Source organism: Sparus aurata, chromosome 17 (assembly GCF_900880675.1).
Source record: "Sparus aurata chromosome 17, fSpaAur1.1, whole genome shotgun sequence".
NCBI lineage: Eukaryota > Metazoa > Chordata > Actinopteri > Spariformes > Sparidae > Sparus > Sparus aurata.
In genome coordinates this window covers 7,261,947-7,278,914 of record NC_044203.1, presented here as the reverse complement: position 1 = coordinate 7,278,914, position 16,968 = coordinate 7,261,947, and the positions used below count along the sequence as shown (strand labels likewise).

The 16,968-nt window shown below is 40.4% G+C and overlaps 1 protein-coding gene across 17 annotated transcripts in view; it reads left to right on the top strand.

Moving 5' to 3' along the window:
* Positions 1-4,126: 4,126 nt before the first annotated feature.
* adgrb1a (adhesion G protein-coupled receptor B1a) overlaps positions 4,127-16,968 on the top strand; it is a 191,298-nt gene continuing 178,456 nt past the window's right edge. For 5 of the 17 annotated variants that reach the window (XM_030395285.1, XM_030395284.1, XM_030395282.1 and 2 more), the window contains exon 1: positions 4,130-4,812. The gene's annotated coding sequence lies outside the window, so the exon portion shown is untranslated. Of the gene's footprint in view, positions 4,813-16,968 lie in introns of all 17 variants that reach the window. The other 12 variants (XM_030395288.1, XM_030395287.1, XM_030395278.1 and 9 more) reach the window with 6 other exon arrangements.

The window sequence follows — 16,968 nt, the reverse complement described above, 5'->3', positions numbered from 1 at the left end:
TACTGAAGGAAGGTTGCCGCAATTCAAATTATATTTACAAGCGTTGGAGAGTACCCCTCTATACGTGGACAAAAAGCTGTATAAAGCTTTTAGTGTCTAAGGAAGTGTGAAGTCTGATAAATGACCTTAACAAATGTTATTGAGTCAATGTTGTTTTAGGCGCAAGACTTTAAGTCTGAAAATATAAAAATCTGAAGGTGTGAAGAAAGAAGTGAGGTGACCATAGGCCGCCCCTCATCTCTGCTTGAACGAAGGAATCTACAGTAATTTGAGAAATTACTGTTTTGTTTGGGGACATTTATGAAGCATAACACCACTTTATAAATGTTACAATAAAAAAAGATTACATAAAAATATCATACATAGTGAATTATAAGGGGCATTAAGGGTTATATTCAATGCCAAATGATGCACTAGCAAAGCATCTCTGACCAAAACAGATGCATTTCATACCAGGCAGCCATGTTGAGAACAGACATGAAAGGACAGAGAGGGACTCACATGCACTAACATGCACTAAACCCCATCCAGCTACCAAAACAAAGAACTGAAATGCTCATATAACACAACAAAAAGAAGCTTGTTAAGACCCACATATATATTTCTTCTTATGATGGGACCTCTAGTGGCTGTAGTTATAATTAAGGCAGCAAAGGAGGAAGTCATTAAATTAAGTATAAAGAGAAACCAAGTCTGCTGACAGGGTGAACAATTGGGTTCCGAAAGTACAGGATTTTCAACCAGGAGACTGCAGAAACAGAATGCTACTTAAGTTACATGCATACAGTGTGAACATGTACCTGTGCTTTCCTATGATAAGTCAAATACATATAAAATAAAGGTGTGTTAGATGGGCCAAGAATGGACCAATGTAATCTTGTCATTGAGTAGTTAAATAGATTCCATACAAAAACTAAAAAAAAACTAAAAAAATATATAATTCCATATATCAACTTACAATCAATATTTGAGTTAATATATGCTGAATTAGCCCTAATGTAATATATATATATTTTTTGTGAAACATGACTGTCATTTCAATCAGAGAAACTATGAATGAAGTAAAGAAAATGTTCATTACAGCTGATACAGTTGATATGAGAAATATTACAAAAGATATGTGATAATGAGTCTTGTTAGAACGACTTGTGCTTGGACTATACAGGGAAATCTTGGGATCGACAGTAACAGCACAGCAGGCTAACGTAAGCCGTACCAGAGACAATAACACCTGGCTATAAAATGCTACCACCATCTGTCAAAATGGACTGAATTGGTTTATGATCAAAAACCAAATATTAAGCAAGTGCAATCACACAGGGCATTACTTGTCAAGCCAGCTAAAATACTTACTATTCAAAAGAGCAAAAGATTTTGTTCAGCGTCTGTTTGCAGCCTTTTATTTAGTCTTTTTGTCTCTTTTTAGTCTATTTAGTTTAGTTATTTAGTCACTGTCTCTTTTATTTATTCTTAAAATCCTCCTTCAGCATCTTCTTCAGTCTCTTCACCTCGGTCATGATGTCTGTAGAAGCTGCTGAGCCCAGTTCCGATGCCTGATTGCCTCCGCTTCTGGTGACCATTCCGCAGAGTCAGCTAGCAGAGCTAACTTGTAGCTACAGTACGCAGCAGTTAGCCAGAGGACATCAGAGGGAAAACCAGAAACCACTTTCTCCTAAATATGACAAAATCACTCAAAGGTTGTGCTGTGTGTTATGTGCTGTGTACTGTGATCCTAACCTCTCACTGAAGTTACATGCTGCAGAAAGAAGGGACAGGGAGTTGGACTGGCTGAGACAGACACTATTCACCTTAATACAAGTCACTGTAACATTGAATTACTTTTAAAGCTGCAGTCTGGAGTTTTGAGAATAAAGTGGACTTAGCCAGAACATTTGAATGATACAGCTCCCAGCTCCCTCCTTCTTCTCTCTGCTGCTGCAGTCCTGCCTTCAAAGCCCCTCCATACAGAGGAGCCTGCTGTGCACGAGCAGGCTTGTGACCACGGTAACAGAGGACGCCAGATAACCAAGATTTTCAAAATAACAACAACAACATAAGCCCTGATTGTTCTATTTCTGATCAATACAACTAAATTATAATGACGAGTGCCTCATGCCGAGTCACTGTGGATATCCCGAGTAACAAACACTGTTCCTCATATCGCGGTAAACAGAGTTACCACTTAATCATTCAGGTAATCATCATCACCATGCTGCCTTTCTGTAACATGAGTAACGTTATATCTCTAAACTAATTCAACCACTTCAGAGCGTCCTGAACACAAACTAACGTTGTAAATGCTAACCAGTAGCCATAAATACAGAGCTAAAAACCGAAGTTAGCATACAAGCTAATAAGCTAGCAACTTACGTAGCTCGACTGAACATTGTACGGCAATATATGCTTTTGCGAGTATTACTGTAACCGCCGCCACCATAGCCTTGTGGTTAAAACATAGAATTAAACATAGACCAAGCGGTCCTTACTTGTCCAGCAGAAAAGTCCTTACAGACACTGCAGCTCCTCCACGTCTGGAATGACACTCCGATATTTATCCTTGTTGTCTCTCTGGCTCGGTCCAACTCTTTCTTTTCCCACTGCTTTTCTTTAACAGTCTTTTTATTTGGTGGGCAATGTTGGGGCATTTTTCGGCTCTGTTGTTGTTGTCTGTTCTCCGCCATTGTTTACAGTTTGGGATTGAATGTATCTGATCAGGTAAGAACAGACACTGCACCTGTGCGGGGGAGGGGCGCTGCCCAGTACACGCTGTGGGGGAGCGAGCTGCCAGCAGGTATGCACGAGAATGACTGACACTTCTCAGACACTCCCCTTGGCTCTGATTGGTTGTGTTCACCCGAGAGCAGTGGATTCTTGCAAATCAAATTAGAGCCACTGGGTGGAGCCACAGACAGTGGATTTTTACACTGCTGACCTGTATCGTATTCTACTGTCAGATCATAATGACAATTTTAGCAAATATAGCAAAAAATAGTTACAGACTACAGCTTTAAAGTTAAATAGTTACATAGTGTTGCTTTATATTTTCTAAATATCTTTTTTTCATCATATATTTGACATCCAGTTATATGTCCTATAAGTTTTTTGCTGTTCCTAAACTTTTTACATGCTACAATGATTTGTCACCTAGCACACCTTGAAATATTCAGTCAAACATATAAGAATCATCCAACAAAGCCCTACCAGGTGAATTAGTATGTAATTTACAGGTTACAGGTAACCGTAACCCAAACAATTCTCACAAACAATACTGCAGAGAGGACTCTACAGCTACAGCAGCTACATGCCTGTTTAAGAAAATCTCCCTGTATGTGAGGTATAGAAGTCTGACAGGTTTGAGAAAATGGTTGATGTTGTTTCTCCCAGCTGGCACATCACTCAATTACTACACTCCCTGAACGCTTTCCTATAACCTGTAAGCCCCCCTGTGTTGTGGCTATTTATTGTGAACATTTCCTCATTGTGTGGTAAATGTAGGTGGTGCCACCGACCTGACACATCATCCAATTGAGGCTGTTTGACTCCAGAAGAGGGGGCTGGTGGGTGAATTTTCTATTGAGAGGAACCCCCTCAGCTTTGAACACAATAAAGGCTGAATCCGGCAGGAAAACGGATGATTTGGCCTTCAAAATAAAAGGGGGAAGTGGAGAAGGCTCCATTCATTGTATGTTGTGTCAATTATTATGTTCAGGATTGCCATGATGTACAACAGAAACAAATGCTATACCAAAACATTAATAAACACAGACATATTTCTTAAAACACAAACTGAATATTCAGTACATTTTGAAGCTTTGTTCACAATATGCTTTTGGACCAAATCATTTATCTTCATGTACACACATTTACACATTAAAGATCTTTTGAAAATTAAAAAGGCAAGAAAAAATGAAACATAGAATAATAAATAAAGATATGTGGATATGAATTCTTTGTTCAGATTAAATGAGAATGTATTCTTAATTTAAAAGTATTTATCCTAATAGTGTTTCAGCATGAATGTGACGCATAATTAACTTGAAAGTCATATTCTGCTCCTCTCCAAGTGCTGCTTTGATCAAGAGCTCTTCCACAGAGTGTTGCAGCGCCTCTCCCCCCCATTAGGCTTTTTATTTTGAAATATTTAGCTGGAAGTCATTTTGGTAGAACTTGACTCTCTTGACAGCAGCGCGAGCCCCGGGCTTCCAAATAAGGAATCCGGCTGTTGCTGCGCGCGGACACACAGACAGACACGGACGCTCCAGAGCCGCGAGCTGGGGACGGCTGCTTCCGAGACGCGCGCGAGCTCTCTCTGATTTGCCGCTCCGTTAAAGCTGACAGAGCATCCAACTGGAGACTGTAACCTGGAGACGGGGAGGATTTAGACGTGGGGATCAACTTTTTGATAGAATTCTCACATTTTCTGGAATAACAAACACAGCTATTATTTCTAAAAAAAAAACAACAACAACACAACAACAAGGATTTCTCCTCATAAATGAAAGAAAAGCGGAGGACGTTCAATTTTGGAACAATGTCAGAAAAAAACTGTCTGTGAATACATTCGGGATTTTCTGAACCCATTTTACGCACTGGGAACTAACGGACATTGTGAACTCCTCTCTGAGTTTCCCCCATGTTCTCGCTCGCGTTTAATTCGCTCAGAAAAAGGCGGAATCTCCGTGTATAATAATGTGCTTTGAGGACTTATCCTAGGACTTATCTCCAGGCTTTTGGGATTGATGAATGCCCTGTGAACGCACCGAGCTTTGACCGCTGACAGTATGCATCAGAAGGACTGGTAACTCACTCAAGGTAAATTCTATTTCTTTTACATATTAATCCCATTCAGTCTAAATGACTTATTCACTGACAGCTGCTCACATTTAAGTTTGCTGTAGCTCACACACACATGTCCACAGCACTGCTTGTTTTGGATCGCCGCTGCGTTTATTGGTGAGATGCGTGTCGATTTAGTCAGTGATCGCAGCCGGTGTGGGTAAAAAAAAAAAAAAATGCGAAAAAGACACTAATATCTAGTTACTTCATTTGATGGAGACTTATTCTTGTTGTTTTGGCTCTCCTCACACTGTGGTCTGCTTTAAGTCCGGTTGGAAAGAAAGCACTGTCTCTAATATCCAAGTGTCACACACCCAAACGGTTTGTGCTCAGGGAGACGCACCGTTGGTGGATGGACAATGGCCGTTTGGATTCCTCAGTCAGACCCCGAGGATGGAAGTCGGCTCGTTTCTCTAGGGAGACGTTGTCGCCCAACTTTATTTTAAAATCGTGTCGTTTCTTGGTATCAAAGGTCAAAAATGAGCTGAAACGTCTTTTAAGCAGCGCGACTCTTTCAGTCGGCGGCAGTGAAACACCCCGCCGGGCGGAATTTGTTTCGGTAAATAAATACAATTGAACTTTTTTAGCTGACTCCTTGCACCGCTGGCTGAATTTTTCACTCAATCAAATAGTTACGTTTTTACCCTTTTGAAAATGCCAGGTGATATTCGACTCACTGGGTGCCTTTTCAAAGCAGCGTGCAGCTTTGCCAGTGTGCGTGGCTGCATTTAAATGCAATATTTTGAAATAGAGTTTGGTATTTTTATTTGTATTTTTTTTCCATCTAAGAGAAAGCGCTGCGTATCTGGGCAGATTACAACACAAGACTTATCGAAGTTTGTCGTATTTTGGATGATTTCCGAACATAGCCAGAGTAAACAAAAAAAAGAAAACTTTAAAGTCATTAAATATCGCTCTTAAATGACTGTATTGTCATTAATAGTATATCTAGTATAATGTACAATATCCCCCTTCTGTAAAGAAATCCTGCATGTATTATTTACCTGCTGAAATGCACGGAGAGTGCTTCAAGTCGTGTATTGGTAAGACATGATGATGAGGCGGGTTGAAATCATGCCCAACGATGCTCAGGGGAGAAACCAGAAGCACGGAACTGATTTCCTTGCAGTGGAGTAGGCAGATGAACGCTTTGAGCCTCTTGCTGTGGCGCACTTTCAGTCAGCTTGGTATCACTCACTGATGGCTGGCAGTCTCATTCGCAATGGAATGGGTTGTCATTCACTGTCCCCTTCTGGTGCAAGGAGCCTCCCTCATCTCTCCTTGTGCTGCAGGAGGACTCAATCATGTCCAACATGTGGAGAACTGCATGTGCATGCACAACATGATGAGAATGACACAGACAGGCACCGCTAGTGTCTTTGAAAGAACTTTTATAGCACTATTTTAATTGGATTTTCTGCTAGCTTTGAGAGAAAACATCTACTCCAATGTGCGGTTTCCTTGATTAGTTGACATGGAAAAATATCCAACCTCAGCCCTTTTCATGTAACCAGATCAAACTATTGGGGGCGCTATGCAAACACATAAGCCCTTCCTCTTGGTTAGTCAGGTGAAGTTTCCATTAGCTTATGCGATGTAATGATCACTGTTGATTTATAGCAGGGTATTGGCATTTTCACTCGGGGACACAGCTGAAAATGCAGCGTCATACTGGATATTTTCAACAGGTGATGACATGGTCTTTAAAAGTCTTGATAAAACAAACAGTTCGGGGCTAATTTCGTTGTTGACAAGGAAAGTGCACAAGCTTGTGTCGCCTTTACTGTTAAGATGCTCATATCCTTTAATATGGGATGGTTCATATACCCGCTCGTCTACCGCCAGCGAAACGAAAAGGAAATTGAAAAATCCCCTCCACACATGTATTATTCTGCAAAAGGAAAGTCCACTTGCCACATCAAAATGGCAGCTCCTCCTTCTGCCTTATCAAAAATGACAGAATACATGAACATGTACGCATTTTTTCATTTCACAAGTTCAACTGCTGGACACAAGATGTCTCCTACTTCACAGTAAAGTATATCCTCAGTGTGTGTGCACTCCAGGCTTTGAGTTTCCACAACTCCAATGAACCAGGCTCCCAATCTGTTTGTGATATCGCAAATCCTGCTCATCGGGCCCGCTTCTCAAAATCACATTATCAGTGAGCACAGAGAAAATTTACATTTTGAGCAGTTTATCGACGTGAAGACATCCTTTTACATCATTCTACACAGTAAATCTCAAACATTCAACTGAGGGAAGGATACAACGGAAAAAACAGCTGTGACTGAAGGGGGACAAGACTTTAGGAATGACTGACAGTATAGTATTAAAGGCAATTTTAAAGGCAACATTTCTAGACTTCAGTCAGTCAGCTGAGTTATATAAAAATTTTATAAAAACCTCAGGAAGAAAGTACAAACTATCACAAGGCAGTAAAACGCTCCATTGGAACTGGTATTAATAATTATTATCTTTTGGTAGCAGCTCTTCAAGCAGCCCAACAGTGCAAATGTATCCACATGTAGAGATAAATTAGGCATTTAAAGGTCACATTTTATTCAAAGTGCCCTGTTGTCCCTGTGTGTATTGTACTGGTAAAATATTCTGTTCCAACTCATGTTTCCCCTTTACTGGACGGATCCTCCACTTGTACCCTTTTTCACTGGTCAAATATCCTACTTAAACCCACGAAGGTTGTGCTTTGCACAATGGGAATGTGTAAATCATTTGACTCTGCAGTAGACACAGGTTTTTATCACCTGGGCTCGGCTTCGCTTTCATCTGAACGGGTAAAGTTATTTTTGACCTCTCATTATAATTCAAATCTTCAAATCACGGCCCTGCATATGAAATCTGGGCAATATAAAATATAGATTGTTATCATGATATCAGACTATTTATCATCTTGGATTTTGAAGATTGTTACACTGATATGGAAGAAGTGTTGTCATTTCCTGGTTTTAAAGGCTGCGTTACATTAATGTGACGTCATTTTATGAACTGACCAGACTGTTCTACCTTTTTCTAATACTTGTTTTTACCCGCGTAGTCATTATATCTACATCACTGATGGTTATTTATCAAAAATTTAATTGTGTCGATATTTTTTGAAAGTACCAAAAGTAATCCCAACAATATAGTGGTAATATCAGTATTGAGGTATTTGGTTAAAAATATCGTCATATTTGATGTTGTTGTCCAGTCCTAACATCTATGAAGTGCTTTTGAGGAGATTTCAAAGCATCAACATATATTGTGTATTTCTAAATTGCCTAAAAAATAGCATGATATTATTTTAAGGCCATAATGCACAGCCCTACTATTGTAAACATGACGTATGTTATACTAAATACATGACACCACAATGAATTGAAGGGACCTCCTAAGCCTTCTACAGACAAGAGGAGAGTCAAGTGCGTGCAGGATTTTTCTGCTCTTATGACGACATGCATTTCTGGGATGGTGCCAGGTTTAGGGTCGGAGAACCCCCCTCACCCCCAGGTACGGATATTAGCAGTCATCTGTTTTATCCTCAAGAAAGAGAGCACATAACAGAAATAGACTCAACATTAGTGCCCTGACAGGCACGGCTGGCTCAGAGTCACACGGATGAGACAAGCCGGCAACACAACACAGGCCTTTTCAGAGGCATTCATGCATGTTTTTTTAACCTAGATGTCCTCCTTTGTTTCTGCGCCTTACATCCTCCCGCTGGCTCGGAAAATACCCGCGCTGTCGACTCGCCCGTCTTCGCTGCATCTTCTCATCCTCTGATCACTCCCCTCCCTAAACAAGGCCACAGTGTCCAAGGCTACGTGCTATCAGAGAACCTCATATCTGAATTTGTGACATCAGAGGGAGGAAGAGAAGACAGTGAGGGGTAAAACAGAGGGAGTCATTGAAAGAGGGGAGATGAATAGATGGGTGACGAGAAGACAGTCAGCGGGACGATAGAAGATGGATTAAAGGCGAAATAGAGAGGGACTGTAGACACAGGGCGTGTGACATAGACAGACAGTGCTATTCTGCTGCCTCTGGGCTCCACAGATCGCTTTGTATGTGACACCAACCATCCTTTGGACTAAATACACAGCAATCAGTCAGGACAGACAGGCTGGTCTCAAACACACACGCACGCATACACACACACACACACACACACACTCTCACACACTAAAGGTGAACATGTCAAAATCCCATGTCTTAAAAGTTCCTGATGGCTCCCTGACACTGCTATGGGGAGAATGTCTTTACTTGGAGCAACTTGGAGGTTGACCAGATCCTCCAAACCATTGGCTGTCCTAATTAGGTACTAAACATGGCGTTCGGGAAGGGTGCTTAATGGGCCTTGGCCAATGTGTGTAATGAGACCGGAACTTAGGCTGATAACCATGTAACAGCCAAAAATTTTACCATGAAGAGACTCAGTGGTTACATCCATGCCTCAGCCCTCAGGTCTTTCATCTATCCAAGGCAGATGTAGTTATCTTTTATTAATTTTCCTTTTTTTTATTTTTTTTACAAGATTGTAGAATGTCTATGTTATAAAGGTGAAGTGTTAAGGGCGAGTTCAGGACTCTCACAGCCTGAAGGAAGAAGCTAGTAGTCTGCTGGTATGGCTTCTGGTATGTCTAAGCTTCTGTATCTTTTGCCAGATGGCAGCAGGGTGTACAGACTGCCGCTAGGGTGGCTTTTGCCTTTTAGTATCTTTGGGCTCCGTGCAGACATCTCACTTCACCAATGTCATCAATGCTATGTAGGTGGTACCAGTGCTGTTGTGGGCAGTTTTTAGTCACCTACTGTTGAGCCTACCGGTCCTGGGTTGGTGTCGGATGGATGGGTTGATGTAAAGCGCTACTATTGTGGTTTGCTACTAACAATCAACATGTAGTTCAATCTTTCCCGACCCTGTTATTTCTTCCCCTGCAAAACAAACAAAAAAAAGTAGAAAAAAAGCAGTTGTGTTTATTAGAGATGCACCGATCAGGATTTTTGGGGCTGATCGGCGATTACCGAAAGCAGTATCTGCCGATCCTGATATTGCCGATCACCGATCACAGTGTCAAATGCATAAATTCTTCTATATTGTTGTCTTGTGTAACTTTCATATATTTAATTAATGATTCTTCTTACACAACATTGACATTGTATTATTAAGTATAAAAATTAGGAGATGAGAAAGTATCATGAATTGACCACCGTTTTATTGCAGGCTGAGGCAATGTGCAATATTTCACACTCTAGAGACTCTTAGAGACAACTTGGACTCAGCTTACATAGAGTAACTAGTAGCTTACTAGTGGGAATGCATGCAGTCAGGGTGGGAATTTTGTCATTTTAGGGGCAAGTCCATTTGGCCTTCAGTTTTTTTTTCAGGGGCACCAAGGCCACATGACAGGACACAAAGGCCACTGAGTAAAATGTGTTGATTTACCTTTCAGACTGATACCATAACATCCTAATTTATAATAAGACATGGATTGTGTATTAAAACATTTTTTAATACCAAAATCAAGTTAAAGTTACATTAGAAATTAGTGTTTGTTAAGTAGGGTTAGGGTGAGATGATTTTTGTGACACCACACTGAATATTAGTGTTACTGAATATTTCTCCCAATAGAAATTCCCCCAAATTATGGCAAAGCACATTTTTTCCAAACAAAAAATTGTAGAATAACAGCAGGAGACCACTGATGTGTGGAGTGATTTTGGTGACACTACACTCTGAATAATAGTGAAGTTATTGAATTTTTTGTAGTTTCTCTTTTCAGTGTTGCACTTTGTAGACGGTCCCTGCGCCCTCGTCTCACAGCTGGCTGACCATACAGACCAGAGTTAATGTCCAGACGCTCGTTTTGATTAACATACGGTTGTAGCTCGTTGTCTTCCTCACTACGGTAGAAAAGAGCCGTCGTTTGTGTTTTAACAAGGTTTCACTTATGAGTTATTGATCCGGGAAGTTTGAATCTGTGAATATATTTACAACTTTACCGGACTAAATCCTACCACATAAGTCAGTTACGTATCATGTCAAAACCGGCTGCGCTCGCTTTCGCACCTGTGCTGTAAGTTTTGTACTTCTGTTTTGAGACGCTGCTGCTGTTTGAGAGGCTTTCACATGAGATCATCGTGATGATGAGACTCCACCTGCGCGGACCGCGGACTCACTGAAGTTACTGTGAGTGACTACTGTGCACTCAGGTGGCTGTAATTAAAGGCAAGCTTGCTACACTGACTGGGCCAGTCAGACTGGCCGTACGATGAGGTTTTTTTTCACGGGGCATCAAGGCCAAAGTGCGGGGCAACGGCGGCTATGAAATTCCCTCCCTGCATGCAGTTAATGCACTGTCTTTATACTTAAACGTCATCTGATCGGCCTGATGTGATCTATTTTGAGAACTCCGATCAAAACCGATAGGGGCATTATCGGCCGATTGCGATCGGTTGCCGATCGATCGGTGCATCTCTAGTGTTTATGGTCACCTGATAAATGAAAGTCCAATATTCACCCTCTATTGGCTGTACGAGGTATTGAATGGACCATCAGAGTCTGTGCACATCAGGGTGTGTGGCAGCTGTGACCTCGTAACCTACAAGTCGACATGGCCTCACTTTCTGTGTGGCGCTATTGAGGACATCCACTACTTATATGTTATATTCCAGCAAGGCTTTTTCTGGTTGCTAGTAGGTGATGTCCTCATGCTGGGATTCTGTCACAAATGAAAGTTGAGTTGGATTGGGCATAGGCCTGGTCATTGAAATGATATCGATATATATATTTGGGTTATATGTGGGGATGATAGACATGTCATTGACTGGAAAAAGATTAGTTCAATAAAATGTGTGATAGTTTCATGTGTATACCTTACATGCAAACCAATGGAAAGTCTATAGGAATTTGCCCCATCTCAACAGCTGGTCATATTCCTTGATAATGGAGCAAGAGTGATCAGAGGAGTTATTATGGATCCCATCGCAGTGCAAACCAAAGAACCCTTCGGCCTCCGTCTCGGTCTTCTGCTGCCCCATCTCCATGTCACTCATCCTCCAGAGCCACTCTTCGCTGCTGAAGTGTCTCAGGTCCCTAAGGCAGAGTGGACAGGCCAGCTCTGCCTGCCACCCAGCCTCTTTGCTCTACCTATGAGCCCAGAGACACTTAAGCTGCATCAGCAATATTATTTTTTATGTATTGTGTCTACATTAATGTGTTAATTATAAACAGTGTGCCTTGATAAACTGGTTAGATTCATTCTTTTTCACATGATAGAATTAGGACAGGTCATTAAAAATGATCAATTATTATTGATAATCCCTCCTACAGATTATTATAAATATTGACATATATGGAACTTCACTATTGTGATAGAATTCTCATTGGACATGGATCTAGTTAGAACATCAAAGTATAAAGCATGCCATGTCCTGCTATATTAGCTGGCCAAGTTTAAAGTACATCATATTACCTCTCAAAATGACAGTGTTTAAGTTTGACCCCTGTAAATGGCCAAATATACAGTCAATATACTGCCTGCTGTGTGGTGCAAGGCGAAATTAATTCACTGATAGCTGGTCATATGAATAATTTGTGTAATTGTTTTGGAAGGCATTAACAAACAGTGTCAACTTGTTGACAGATGCGTCAGGTCAGAAAAGCTAATATGGGTCCTTTTTACTTGCAGGAAGGATTGATGTGTTTTGTTGTTTGTCTTAGAGGGTGTGCTGACTAACATTGAAATTATGCTTGGTCTCCATAAGAACTATGCATTCCCTTTTTCTAGACAGTTCACAATATGCAGTGTAAACCATGTGTGCACTACGACAGCTGAGAAATGTAAGCCACCTCCAGGCAGAATTTTCTAATTTCATGGGTAATGTCAAGGACTGCCATGCAGTGTGGTTGGATGGTTTGTTGCCAAGGTGTGAGAAAACATTCATTCCAAACAGATAAAATTATATATATTACCTCAGTTTATTTCTTTGCTCATTCAAGAATGAAATGACAGCAGCTTTCTGAGATCTGGATGTGTGGAAGAAGCTGCTTGATCACTTAATCATTCCTGTTGCGAAGGCATAAAAAACAGGCCAGGTGCTACCTGCTGCCTTTTGTCTCGAGACAACTGTCGAGAGAGCAGCCAAGCACAAACTGAGTGTAATACTCGCTGTTTGACAGGGGGTGTTTATAAGCATTAAAATACAAATCCTGTTTAGACTGAACACTTTGGATCCAACTTTATATCATGTCTCATCCTAAATCATACCTGCATATATTCATATGCTTTCTGAATGTCTGTGTATAAAAGAGTTTGTGCCAATTTAAATTTAATGTTACTCTTATCTTGCACATACCTAAAAAATAAAATAATTTATTGATCAACTAGAAAATGAATGACCTAAAAGCATTGATAATTAATTTCTATATCCCTTGTTTGGTGACAGTTTAAACCACAACTTTAAATTGAGATCTGATTAGATTCAGATCGTGAGAGGAACACAACATCGCACAGTTACCACAGATTCATAGCTGGGGAGTGGTGCAATTAAGTCTCTGCCCAGGAAACCATGTTGTGCACTGGTTATTGATTTATCTAAAGACACATGACAATGTTGTCCATTGTAAACTAAGCAGAAACTTTAAAGCAAGGGGTTTTACCAGTAGATTGCTGATAGAGCTAACTGCTGTCAAAAGACTGTGAATATTGTTCTGCAAAAGCCTTTGATTACATGATTAATTACTTATTATTTATGTCTGTTGAGTGCTTTGTACTGTATATTGCAAAAGTATGGTTAAGAAGAATAGTTGGGATATGGCAAATAAACTATGGTTAAGATTAGGCAGCTAGCTAACTCTGGAGATGTTCCATTGAAAATGGACAAAACAGGTTCCAAGAAAAAGAGGGACACCATCAAATTTCACTCAACTTGGTGTGACTCTCTCCCCTTAATTGACATTTGCTGCCCGTCTCATTTGCTCATCCTCTTTGCCTTCACTCTGCAGACTGTAGTCCTGCATCCTTCTTTTCAATGGTCTCCTCGGTCTCCCACTGTTTCACAATAAATGTTGGCAGCTAATACATTTTTGTGCTATAAAATATTTAATCATCTCACTCTGCTCACTACATCTTAGTCTCTCTAACCTGCTGTGCATGAAGTACAAGTTAGGAACTTCTTTTTAAAATACAGAAATGTGTAGTTATTATTAGTAAGTTATACATACTAGTGCATTGCCCGTAGGAAGTATGTATTCCTATAGAAAAGTGGGAGGTTAAGTAGTGTTTTCATGGATGGTCAAATGAGGCTTTGTTTGAAGGTGGGACATCAGGGATATAATTGGCTGTTTTTGACTTTTTTTGATTTTACCATTATATTTCACCGTAAAAACTGTTTACCTTGCCTTGTTTGGTGTCATTATTTTTAGCACAACCTCACATGTGTGACTGTACCATTATTGTTTCATTTTGACAGCAGCTAGCAGCTGGCTACACAGAACATCCACAGATTCCGATTCCAGCTTGTTGTCCTCGTGTATCCGGATCTCCTCAGACCGGACTCGTTCAGTCTCATTAATCCACAACAGTCAGTTTAGATGCACAGAACGGGAACGAACCGCCGGCAAAATCCCAGTCCGGCTCACGCCGCTGCAGGTATAATTCCGCTTGTTTCTTAAGGTGTGTCGTGGGGATGAGCTCTGCAGTGATTGACTCTGGTGCGCACGTGGCTATGGTGGCTATGGTTGACAATGCTAGCGGAATTCGTAAAGCATCTATGAAATAGTTAATTAACGGTATTATTGTAGTCCAAACAAATCCGACGTTGCACACCCTTAAACCACACAGCAGCCATGTTGAAAATCTCAAGTCAGTCTGATCCTGATCTGCAGAGATATTTGAGGCACACACACACATACAGAGATTCCTTGCTTTTATAGAGAGATAATATGAAGGAATTCTGCTTTAAATGTCTGAAAACGACTTGGTCTTTGTTACATATATCTTGCTCTTATAACTTTATCTCAAAAGTTTACCCAGTGTAACGCAGTGTTTCCCGGAAAACGAGACTAAACCTAACATTAATAAAACTTCAATACATAACCTCGACTGTGAACATATGTGCCAAGCTCTACATCTGACTCTTGCTGGGTTTGGGCACATAATCATCAGTTATTGTTATAATTTCTTGATATACAGGGCTAAAGGTGTCCTACAGGGATCTGTACCTGTTCATTTTTTGATGTATTATGTGTATTGATGACATTGATTGTGTAATAGATGACACCATCATGCCCTGCTCAGCGGCAGCTCATTATTTCCAGATTTAATTAAGCTTTAAAACTGTCCTTGAATCCTGACAAAAGAACAACAATTGTCTTTTCTAAACGGCATGTTGATAGTTTTGAAACTTTATACTGCTCTTTCTCTGTCTGAAATCTTCAGAAACTTTTTTTTCACACTGGTAGAACATGTATGCCACATCACTGTGATTTGTATGCTGTAGTTGGATGGCCATCTCTGTACATGCAGAGATCAATTCACTGCCTGACATTTATTTATTAGGCCGTCCCGATGTTGTCTCCATCTTACTTGTGGGTGTTTATGGCTTCAGTCTGTGGGCTTCAGTATGGTTTAAGGTCAAAAGACTCTTCTTGTCTCTGTTCCAAATTATATTTGAAGTGAACTGGTTAAAAGGCTATAGATGTGCTGTTGTCTGGAATGACTTAGAAAAAGGCTTCAATCAAAGTAACTCATGGTGAACTGTGTTTAGCACTGGCTGGAAAGTGAAAAACCGACTTGATGCTTCTTACCTTATAACCCTGTATATTGTTGTCTTCTATCCTGTCTTTAATTGCTTGCCCATGTTGCTGTGTTGACTAAACCTCGCCTGCAAATGAGGTTTGAAGCTCAGTGGAACCTTACCTTGGTGTAGGCACTCTCTTTAAACATTTAACCAGTTCTGAAAATAAACTCGCTCTCAGGCAAAGGTGGAGCCCTGAGGTAACTTTTAGTTGGCCCAAAATACTGGTCATAAATAATGGAGGCCTTTTAAAAAAGGGTAATTATTTTTCAAAAGTGTAGCAAGAATGTTCTTTTGTTACTGTAGAGTCAGACCAATTACAGCCATTTTAGTCTTTTACTGATAGTCAAATGTGCTATCCTCGTGCCCATTTTCACCTTTGATGTAATGGATTTAAGGCCATCTGACTGCATGGAAGTCCTTTAATATTACCTCTGATTAATGCCAGAAATATCAGTAAAAGTATCTGATATTAGATGCTCATACTGGTGGAACCCTAGTGTAGTAGCAGTAACAGCATGTTAGGATCTGAGCTGAATCACGTGCATCAGAGTCAAAGTCTTCAATTAGCAGGATTCTCTTGCCTGTTTGCTATTTTTATCTCCATGTTAGCAAGAGTGTGAGGGAAGCAGAGGAAACACCTTCACACCTCCATCCTCCTCTGGAAGCCTCAAATGACAACTAAGCTGGGAAACCAATGGATCATGCTATGTGAACTGCACATGCATACATAGGAACAGTCATACAATATAATGTTAATTTTGGAAGAGCAAAGAACATTTAATGACAGATTTGTCTACTGTCACAGCTTAAAGGTACAGTTCACCCTAAAATCAAGAATACATATTTTTACTCTTTTGCGCTATTTATCCATTTAGATTGTTTTGCTATCATTTGCTGAGTCTTGGAGATATCTGCCATAGAGATGTCCGCCTTCTCTTGAAAACAATGGAACTAGATGGCAGTACCAAAAATACACTTAAAAAACTCAACAGTGATGTGTCTTTGCAGAGACAATGATCCAGTTACTTAAGATAATCCACCGACTATATTCCGACTAGTAACTATTTTCTTTCTACCGAACAATACTTTATCTGCACAGTAGGAAGTGTGATTGTGTATGGTCGAGACGCTCATGCAGTGCAGGATGTAATCATCAATGTTGTCTGCTGAGCTGACTCTGCTGAGCTGTAACGTCAGCTAGCGTAGTTAGCTATCCTCTTTTGGGGGCTCTGGTTTACTTCCAGATCATTCATTCATCACTTTGATGGATCTGCCCTTGTGCTTTTCAATGAATACTTGTGTTTTTGAGTAGAGAATTAATCATTTTCTGTCAAG